Source organism: Mixophyes fleayi, chromosome 6 (genome assembly GCF_038048845.1).
Source record: "Mixophyes fleayi isolate aMixFle1 chromosome 6, aMixFle1.hap1, whole genome shotgun sequence".
Lineage (NCBI taxonomy): Eukaryota > Metazoa > Chordata > Amphibia > Anura > Limnodynastidae > Mixophyes > Mixophyes fleayi.
This window is the reverse complement of record NC_134407.1, coordinates 161,405,167-161,416,804: the sequence shown is the minus strand read 5'-3', so window position 1 is coordinate 161,416,804 and position 11,638 is coordinate 161,405,167. Positions and strand designations below refer to the sequence as shown.

Here is an 11,638-nt window from a genome sequence, read left to right as displayed (position 1 = left end):
TGCAGATCCTTATTTTTCTGCGTGACACATTTTGTGTGATACTGGTTAATTTAATCAATAAATGTACTGTATGCTGAATTACATGAGGAATAAGCAGTGTCTCATTGGCAGGATGGCATTCATCCAGCACAGTGGTTTGTCTGACATCATCATAAACCACAAGGCAAACCAGGAGTCTTTATAAGTGCCTGAGTCATGAGATGAGATTACCACTTGTTAAATATGTCCCTACCTAACTAATTATTTGTGTTAAAGACAGATCGGCAGTGTTAATGCTCAGTGTTCTGCTGGAAAGAATCTGGTCATTCAATGGATAAAGGTGATTCTCAGATATATGTCTCTGCTAACGTGTAATTATGACCAGATTCTGTTTATTGAAAAAGAAGAGAAGGTGCTGTAACCACTAACAGCTCTCACCACAGCAGACAGGATTGTCACTTTGATCGGAGAGGATTTGCTACATCCACCATACAGATTTTCCTTAATAAAATCTTGAGTAATGCAGCAATAAATACAACCTCATTCATATGTCTGTGTACTTAGGACCATTTTTATAGTTCATACCTCCATAGACCAATATGAATATAAATCGATAGATGTGCACAATCATGGTTGTATCTACCATATTGGCTTTAGAGTCTACCTGACCTTTGCAGTCTGATGCTGAATAGAGCTCAATATGGGGATTGATGGATGGTCCATACATAGATCTTAGACATGGGGGTCTATTTATTACCCTTCGTTTTTTTCAGTAGAAACTTTTCAATCCTCATCGCATAGATGCGGATTGAAAAGTTACTCATATGTATTAAAAAATCAACACAGGAACAGCCGTTCCAAAAAACGTCTGTTCCTATGAAGAGTATCACTTACCTTTCACTTGAGTCTGCTCTTCTCCTTCCTGTGCGATGCTGCTCACCCCTCTTTCAATCCCAGTGTGCATGCGCCGACCGGTAAACTCCGGCATGCGCATAGAGATCCCCGAATGAAGGATCCTGAGGCATGTGACATGGAGGGATCATTGTTAAAATCGGGATGGCGGTTTGTAAAGTGGTGGTTTTGAAAAATTTCATTTCTGGCCGTTTTGAAGGCGGTTTGGGCTTTAGTAAATCCGGCGTTTTCAAAACCGCTGAAAACTAGCTGAAAACTGGCGGTTTGAGCAAACCGCCCTTTAGCAAATCTAGCCCTTAATCTGTGCTGTATAACAACTTATAACTCATGGACAAAACGATAGCTTCCAATAATTGTGGATCTATGAGTCCATCCTACAGCTGTATGCGTGAGCTGACCATCCGGAATTAACAGTCCACAGATTGTTATTACTATTTAGGATTATACTCACTAAGACAGCCGTCTTATTACCCAGCTCTGTGGGTGATGTATCTTCCGAGCTCACCTTCAAGGGAGACAGCGGTTAGCTGTATTCTTTCTTCGATCTACAGCACCTGGTATTCCCAGGTGGTGTCCCATCCAAGTACTAACTAGGCCCAACCCTGCTTAGCTTCCAAGATCAGACAAGATATGGCTTGCTCAGGGTGGTGTGGCTGTAGGTAGTAATTAAGGGTATATGGTGAAAGCCTCAGTCAGATGTCCATAGCATAAGTAGTTGATCTTGATAGGGCACAACAATCAAGTTTAAATAGCTGGATCAAAACTTATCTATCTTATTCCATGAAAAAAAGACAATGAGCACAGGCGCGCTTGTACCTCCGAAATCCTCAAAAATAGCTGACGCATTTCTCCACAGTAACTTGTGGTTTCCTCAGAGATATCTCTCTAAAAATATCCCACACTCCTCTCTACCTTCCAGACACATTTTCTATAAACAAATATATGCTTAAATGATTGTAAACATGCCATTTTAATAGATGGGATAATGTATTATGTATTGCTTACATTATAAGAATATTAAAAGTCAACACGGATTGCCATGGCTTATATAAATGCTCTTTACATGGCCTTGTACCTTTATATGATGACTGATCTTACCATTGACTTTTATTATCCTTTTAATCTTCAGTACTATATTCCCTATCTAACCTTGTACCATATAGTATACCTTGTAATTTCTCTCTATAGAGAATCACCTTTATGTAGTGATACTTTCCCCTTATCATGTCACCTCTTCTATGGCTACTTTGTTTTTCATCTGGTAAAGGGGTTAATATATTTAGTATTTAGTATTTAGCACAAAGCAAAGCTTGTTTTCTAGGTATTGTTTGAACTTTTTTGGAAACAGCTCCTTGAGCTGTAGCCAGACCCTTTTACTGATAATAAGACCAGTGCTGACTCTAAAGGTCAGCCTCTCATCCACTATGTTGGGTTTGTTTCAGCATCTGAATGCCTCTTTGCGCCAGGTCAAATTTCCAGAACAATTCTTCTGTCTAACAAGTGAATGAAGAGGGCAGTGTGAGAGTTTACTGTGTCACACACTGATACATTTCAGATACAGTCCCTAAGGTAAGCACAGCAGGGTAGGGATCCAGAATCATCTCACTGACAACTTCATATTATTAATGTATGAAGATTTTTTTTAATGGAAATCAGTCATTCTGCAAATGAGTTTTGTCGATGTTTCTTATAGCAATGGCTGGACACACTTTCTGAATCTGCCCCTGGTATGCTGTTAGAATCCCTAAATTTCCCAAGATATATCTATATTCAATAGATAAATATATGTTTTATATCGGAATCAGCAATATTATTTAGAGTAGGATAGGCAATATATTTTCAAGGAAAATAAGTCACATTCTGGAGAAGTTGTAGGACTTAGGGCAAGCATAAGATCTTCTTTAAAATTACCTTTATTTCAGTTCATAGCAGCATCACCAGAGCCACACCAAAGTCTGACATCAAGCTATCCGGATATATTCATATGGGCACTATAGCCAGTCTCTTTTGTATTTATGCATTGTATTCATTACAATCTGCTATGTATATAGCTGCTGGCACCACTTGTATGGTGCTGTTGTTGCATTCTGCTTTGTTGCTGCCTTGACCACTGTGGCACTGGTGATTCTTCATTGGAGATGAAGCAATGACGGACTAACTGACTCTATCTGAACATAACCAGATCTGCTACATATCCATATAGTAGATACAGCCAAATAATTATGCAACTGTTATTGGCTGGCTACTTTGTATGTGCCTAAAAGATTTAAAGGCCGTTAATATTTAATCTAAGTCCATGGCTGCATCTCCATGTGAGGTGGATGGTGTGTGAGAGTGGGTGTCATTACACTGTTATGCCCACTTCTGAAACAAGTAGGTCAGCAACAATAGCCATGCTGCTGCTTGTAATATGCCAAGTATATTTTTTGGAACCCTGGTACAGGCTATATAATATACTTAATTTAAGTAATCAGTAGGTGATGACTGACAGTGGTGCTTGCATACTGCTCTTTGGATACAGATGTATGGCAGCTCCCCACTACAGCTCACTGGCATCATGGGGAAGTAATAAAGCCTCAGTGCTGCTCAGTGATATGTGGCTTAACCATGAGGTTGATTTATTATACAGAGGAAGAAGATGGAGCTTCACACATGTTCAGAAGATATAGATAGTCAGACAGTAATAAACGTCATAGGAATCAGACCTACACACTCAGACATAACTGAGCACACCAATTTCTAAAAAAAAGGACTGTGTAATTGTCTGAGCCCTTATGCTTAAACAACTCCCAGCCAGCTAGAGACCAGGACATGTTGGAGTTGTCCTTAACATAGGTTAATGTTCTTACAGTGAACAATGCAGATCAGCAGAGTGCAATATGATAAAGAGCCATGTAGGTGATGAACACACATGTGGGCTTTAGAAAGGAGCCAAACATTGAAGGGTGGAAAGCTAGAGACCCAAAGGGCCCTGTAAAATGTGACTCAGGACACCCCAAACCACTGTTCACATAATGTACTGTGATCTTACATCATTTAACTTTACTGCTATATTGGGAGCAACAATACTTCCTAGATCAATTACTGCCTTCAATTCCTTTCCTGCAGTGAACCTGTAAATTCCAAGCCTGTCTTTTTTCTGTTTATGATTCTTTCACAGTATTAAGTAAAATCCTCTCTCCAAGGTGGGACTCTCGCTCTGTCCTTAATGTTATCAGGATTTGAACAGATGAATTTGTCTTCAATAGTTAAACAGAACATTACTCGCGTATGTCAACTGCATCAGCTTCCTATGTATATTTTACACCATATTGAGAGATGTGCAGTTGTAAATGTTTCTGTACTGAATGTGTTTTACTCACTGAAAATATGCATATTACTTATGTGTTTATATGCTGTATGCAAAGTCTATCTTGTCAGCTATGTTTATTTGACATAACCCCTCATTAAAATAGATTTAGATTGTAAGTTCTTTGAGGCAATGAACTCCCAAGTACTTCTTGTTACTGTGTATGAATTTCCCGTTTCAATGTCAGTTTTCCCTTATCTGTAACTTGTCATTTCATAAGATATACACTGATGACCCTATAAAATAAACAATATTTACATACATACACACACACATACATACATACATACATACATACATACATACATACTTTGGACAAGGCTCAAACAATATAAATGGGTTGTACTTTGCTAATGTTTTCATTTTTTACTTACATTGCTTTTCATTACACTTGTGCTTTATCCTTTTTGAGAGGAGCAAACAAATTCTCCATAAATATGATTAATAACACATTTAAAATTAGAAAATAAGCCACAGTTGCCTGCCAGAGTCAATGTAATAACTTTGAAAATGGATGAAAATGGTATGATAAACTGTATCTGTTAAACCATAGCATACACAAAATTGAAAACACAATATAGCAATGTATTTATTTATTTAGCATCTTATTTTTATATTACAGTTTAACTTCATTAGAACTAAACATTTTGTTTTGGATGTAATTAGTCCACTTGAAATAAAATTCAACTTACTAGTTTGGTTGTCAAGGGTGGTTATAGATGTGTACATGAGGGAGGGAGGGAGGCAGAATAACTGAATGTGAAGAATAAAAGAAGGTAGTGTCCTCCTATATAAAATATGGTAATTAGGAGCAAACAATAAGTATAATCCAACAGTATATATTTTTTTATTAATAATTACAATAGTAATATTAATAACAATAATACTTATTATTATTATTATTATTATTATTATTATTATTATTATTATTATTATTATTATTATTATGTGCCAGCATATTATGGATTAATACCAGTCATTTACATATAAAGATATGAAATGGAAAGTAAAGATGTGTCTTACAATCTAAGAGGTGGTTGAAACACTTAATACATAAGGTAGTAGAATAAAAATTGTTGCTGTTGGTGGTTGGTGGTAGTCAATAAATACAGGTACAGTGGTTTCTGGGCAGTTGGTCCCCAGAGCCAGAGAATTCCCAGGTCTACTCTGGATGTGGGAAGTGTTTTGTCTGCAGATCACTACCTATCAGAAATCTTTGTAGAATCAAGCAGGGAAATTGAGACAGGGCTGAGTGGGAATCTTTAAGAGAATTTTGTCAGTACCTGTTACAGGGGCCTGACAAGGTAGTTCCTAGATGGAAAGGGAGACTCCTGACCTCAGTGAACAGCAAGTGAGAAGAGAGGACTAAAATCAAGAGGAGCCATGGTCAAAGACCTTATCTACTTCATAAATAATGTTGAGAGATAAGTGTGCATTTGTATAGTACAGAGCCATGTGTAATAAAAGAAAGACTGAGCTATACTGACACCTGTACTCCATTGCATTGTTTATGTCTTTGTTTCATATTTTACATTGCCACCCACCATTGACAACCTCCCTTGTTCTTTAATAAATGTACCAAGGTATTTTATACCATTGTACTTATCTAGCGAATAGAACACACTGCTATGATTTTTTATTTTTTTTGGGGAGGTATGAGGGGAGGGGAGGAAGGGGGAAGGACAGAGGGGGAGAGGTGGATAGAGGGAGCACGAGGAGAATAGGAGAAAGAGAGTTACCGAGATTGAAGAGAGAAGAAGAGGGAGAAGCAACTTAGGCTTATGAGTGGCCTGGCATAGTACTGTTGTTAAAGCTATACCAAGGATCCCATATTTTGTGGAACGTGGGGACCTTGTCATGGAGGAGACTAGTCATATATTCCATGGATGCCGTGTGCCAAGTTCTTTTCATAACTTCCTCTTTAGAAGGTTGTGAGGCCTTCTTCCATTCACTAGCTATTTGTAACTTAGCTGCATTATAGATGTGTCGGATCAGCTTATCTGATGTCTTAGTAATGCCCTTGATAGGTTGGTAAAGGAGCACCGAGAGTGGATTCTTAGGCACGTTAATTGAGGTGACCTGTCGGACCAGAAATATAACATCGTCCCAGAATTTAGCCACCAGAGGGCAATCCCACCAAACATGGAGAAAAGAGCCCACCGCCCCGCAATCACGCCAACATAAATTTGAGGTTTGGGGAAAGATAGCATGGAGCCTCTCAGGGACCATATACCATATATGGTGTAGACCTTGTATGAGTTTTCACGGATAGCTGTATTAATAGATGACCTTGAGATTTTTTCACGAATGATGGTCACTCCGAGATCCTGTTCCCAAGCTTGCTCAAACGGTTCCTTAGGAGGAGATGAGGAGGACACGAGGGAACTATACAGGATCGATATATAGCCACGGCAACCCGGGCTATAAATACAGTGCCTCTCAAAGGGTGTTGGCAACCGCAACCTAGATGAATGAGTCTGGGCTTGAATAAAGCTTTTAATTTGTACATAGTGAAAGTAAAGGTTGTTTGGAAGTGCATGTTTCTCACTCAGGTCTGTGAAAGAGCGTGGAGCATGTTGAAAATAGTAAGTAAGTACGGAGACAAAATATGCTTAAAGGTTTTATAGTACGAGGTGGTGAATCCATCAGGACCAGGAGCCTTGGAAGTCTTTTGGGATTTAAGAGCTATCTTAAACTCCTCCTCACTAATGTCTTCGTTCAGTTTGGAAGCTATGTTCTTGTCTAGCCTTGGAAGGTTACATGTCTTTAGGAATTGTTGAATAATAGACGGTGAGGGAGGTACAGGGGTGCCCTCTTTATTCAGATTATATAGAGATTTGTAGTAGCTATAAAAAGAATGATAACTTTCGGGTCGTAACTCAGCGTACCCTTCTTGTCTCTTACTGCCATTATTGCCTGAGCAGCCCTTTTTGCCTTCAATTTGTTAGCTAGCATAGTGTCAGATTTATTACTTTTCTCATAAAATTTTTGATTGAGCCAGCGAAGGGCCCTCTCAGTCTTTTCTGCTAACAAAGATTGGATTTCACCTCTAATGGAGAGGATTTGCTTATATACTAATTTTGATTGAGTTTGTTTGTGAATACCCTCTAGCTGTTGCAAATGGGCAGTAAGAGAGTTTAGTTTCAAGGTTTGTTGTTTTTTACGAAAGGAGGCAAACTTAATAATGGCCCCTCTGATAACTGATTTATGTGCCTCCCAGACCGTGGAAAGAGGGGTGTCAGGCGTTAGATTAAGTTCAAAGTATTCTTGGAGGCGAGACTCAATCTGCTCTTTAAACACGGGTAGCTTGAGAAAAGATTTGTTTAATCTCCAGGATGAGTTACTTTTAGATTTATCCAACAGATCAAACAAAGCCGTGACTATTGAGTGATCCGACCACGGGTTGGTGAGTATATCAGTACGAGTGAGAAGTTGTATAACTTTACTGCAGCCCATAATCATATCAATTCTGGAGTAAGAATTGTGTGGATGTGAATAAAAAGTATAATCCCGAGAGGAGGAGTTATGGGCTCTCCAAGAGTCGAACAGACCAGCCCCAGCCATGTGTTTAATCAGCGTTTTTGTTTGGGTGGTAGGTGGGGGGACATGATGTGTTCCTGACCTATCTAGATCCTCCGACAATATAGTATTAAAGTCTCCGCCTATCAGGAGAAGACCTCTCTGTATTTTACTTAGCTCAAGATTTTTTTTTTTAAAGAATTTAGATTGCCCCGTGTTAGGGGCATACATATTCGCCACAGTAATAGTTTGATGTCCTACCTGACCCACCAATATAATGAAGCGGCCTTCATGGTCTAGACTAGACGCTGTAAGCTGAAAGGGCACAGAATTCCTAATCATGACGGCAACTCCACATCTCTTGACTGGTAGGGAGGCATATTCCACAGTGGGGAATCTACGGGAGAACAAGGAGGGATGGTCGCCCTGTTTAAAATGAGTCTCCTGTAGGAATACAAAATCAGCTTTCAAATCTTTTACAGTTCTATGTAGTAGCGATCTCTTTTGTGGCGTGTTAAGCCCCTTAACATTAATGGAAGCAAAAGTCAAAGACATGATGCTCTGTAAAAGTACTAAGGTGCGTACCAAGTTAGTCAAGGGGAGCGAGAGGGAGCAATTAAAGCTTGGGTAGCAAAAAAAAAGAAAGAGAAAGAAAAGAAAAGAAAGAAAAGGGGAGGGGAAGTGTGGAAGGGGAGTATCGGTGAAGGGATAAGGGTAGCTAGTGATCGACCACCTCGCCCAGCAAAGTGAGGGGGAAGAGGTGACCACTGAGGTTGAGCCCACGGAAAAGTGGGAATCCGAACCGTCTCAAGTAGAACGGGTCGAACGGGCTCAGGAATTGGGTTTCAAGTTACTAAAGTTAGAGTAATGTGAATAGGGAGATTATGAGGACTAACCTGTCCACACACTCCAATGGGGTGCGAGGCCGGGTTGAGAAACCTAACCCAACCCACCCAGAAACACGTATTGTAAACAGAAATATAAATCTTTATAAACAGTTACGATAAAACAATAACATAAATGAAGAAACATTTTAAGCTTTTTTAAAGACTTAAATTCAAAAACAGAATTCCAGAGGACCTTAAGTCTCCATCCATACTACGGCACCAGGAGGCCGCCATGTTCCGCGAGCAATCCAACAGGCTCCAAGGATACCGACTATAAAACAGGACCATATTGTCGACCAGGCCGCAGCACTCGCAGTGTGCAAAACAAAAGGAGAGCCCAGGGGACATGGCCGACCCTCGACATCAGGGAGATTTCCTGAAGAACAATTTGAAAAACAGAGTATAGACAAAACCTGAGCATATTGGAACGTGCAATAACAAGGATAATGCGTGAATAGATGAACAACATATTAAGTATGACATATCTATAGAACAGATTAGCAAATGTAATTTGTAATTCAAACTTTACATAAACAACTACACATAGTTCCTTTCAGTTGAGAATGTCAGGACCAATGGTACTTGCCCAGGGTGACAGATTTTGGTTTGTGGAACCGACACATCATCCTGGAAGCTGTAGAAGTCCAGCCTCCGAACCCACAGGCTGACGTTTAGAATGGACACCTGGTACCAAAAGAAATGAAGAGATTCTATCTCTGGCTGGAGATCGGATCCGGAACCGGACGGCCCAAATCAAGTTTACGTAGCAGGTCTTTGCCTTCGGTAGGGTCCCTTATGGTGATTTGGCGACCACCTGCGTCTACAATTAAACGAAAGGGAAAACCCCACTTATATTTATATCCATGCTCTCGTAAAGTTCTTGTGACGTCCTTCATTTCCCTGCGCTTCAAAATTGTGGAAGGAGCCAGATCCTGGAAGATTTGGATCTTGGAATCTTCAAATGAAATATAAGGAGAGTTCCTGCTTGCGGTGGTTATGCTTTCCTTGGTTTTAAAGGACAAGAACTTAAGGACCACATCCCTGGGAGACTCTGTGTCTTTAGGCTTGGGGCGCAAGGCCCTATGTGTGCGTTCAATGCAGATGGTTTGTTCTGAGAGCTCAGGAACTAATTTTTGGAATAAACGCACCAGATAGGGTTCCAACTGCTGGTGGTCCACCGATTTAGGAATATTACGAATCCGAAGATTATTCCGCCGTTCTCTGTTTTCAAGATCTTCTGATTTCTCTTTATAGAACAAAAGCTCCCTATTCAGATAGTCAATATCTTGCGTTGTTTCCTGCAACACTTTAGAGTTGGAATCCACTTTATGTTCAATAGAAGCAGTACGCTTCGACAACTGCACAATTTTGCCGCGGAGATCCGCCGACAGTTTTTGAAATTCAGTTGTGAAGGTGTTCTGAAGTGAAACCATCATGGCTTGAATAGTGGCTAAAGCGTCCGCAGAATCAGTCGGGTTTCCCGCTGAGGCTTGAGGAGACGGAGGAGGAGAGGTGGTATGCACGGGAGAATATTGTCTTGACATGTGTTGGAGGATTCCCGTCTGCGTCCCCTTTTTACCTCTGGAGCTGTTTTTATGCATGATTAGTAGCAGATCACCAGGCAGGATTAAAAGATGTAAACAAGAGTGTCTCCGGGTGGGCCGGGCCAGAAAGTATTATTTAAATGGTCATGTCTACTCTGAGATGGAAAGTAGAAGATGTTGTTTAAGGCTTAAGTGGATAAAAAGTCACTTGGTTGTGTTAGACTCGCTTCAGCTGAGCGGTCGTTGTCTGGCCACTAGGTAGCGGTATAGACATAGTAGCAGAGAAACTGTATTGTACATCAGGCATAGGGCAACACTTACAATTACAAGTTTTGAGTTAGACAGTAGAGGATGGCAGATCTTCACTCTTCTCAGAGGAACAGAGTTGAGCTAGGTTTGTTTGATATTAACCTCTTAATGCTTTGAGACTTTTTATATCTGTAGACTGCGGGCAACTGGTGTTACAGTATCCCTGGATCACACACTGGGAGGTTCCCACGGGTTTATCTGATGACAGCACAAGTCCCCCTGCTGCATTAATGGAAACTGATGCGTTGATAGCTATTGTGAAGCTCTGCAGTCGGGTTACTCTCCAAACTGTGACCTAAGCCATTCCCCTGTTTTGCCTCTGAATATGAGTGGCCACTATATACTATGTACTGCGTGTGCCTTCAGGGCTGATTTCAGTGGTAAAATGAGTAAATAAATGAGTTGACTCACTGAGCATTAAGAATTGCTGCCTGGGGGTTATTATTATCGGAGGGGTGCTTTGCCCTACCTCCGTAGTGCAGTTCAGCGTAACTCCGCCCCATTCTGCGTCACAGCGTGTCCCAGCAGGCACCACGAGGCTCCACTCGCCGGAAGAGAAGGGCATGATGGCGTCCAGGGACTTCCGGTCCCACAGTACTATGTTCCCCTAGTCTACCAGGGGCAGCGAAAGCAGCTGAAGACAGGGTCCTGCACCTGGACACCAGGGATAAGTGTAGCGACACCCGCCCCGTGGTCCCCCGATCCGGGCTGCTGAATTTCTATCCGCAGCGCTTCTCAGACTGCCGGGGTCGTGGGGAGAGCTCCAGAATAGCAGTTTATTCAGCCGACGGAGCCCCGGAACGGTAAGCAGCAACTCCTATATGGAGTATAAAAGCTCTTTGGGGTAGAATATTTTAGTATGGGTGGTTTATAACTGCCGATTTTAGCCTCTTGGCACGGAGCTACAGGCAAGTGCGACCGTCTTGAGTGGCTACCTAGCTACGCCCCTGTAACACCTTTTAGAGTGCTATATGCTGTCCCATATGGCTAATGTCAAGATTTTTTATGTTTTCTGTTATTATTGCTGTTATCTTTTATGTTTAATTCAATTATTCTTTTTTAGCTTGAGCACGTGCTTTTATACCACATTCTTTGCTTCTTAGAATCCTATCTATTACATATAGTCATTGACTTTACAA

At 40.8% G+C, this 11,638-nt stretch overlaps 1 pseudogene; it reads right to left on the bottom strand.

Annotated features, from left to right (window-relative positions):
• Positions 1-1,433: 1,433 nt before the first annotated feature.
• Positions 1,434-1,552, bottom strand: LOC142095547 (5S ribosomal RNA; annotated as a pseudogene).
• Between the last annotated feature and the right edge of the window lie 10,086 nt (positions 1,553-11,638).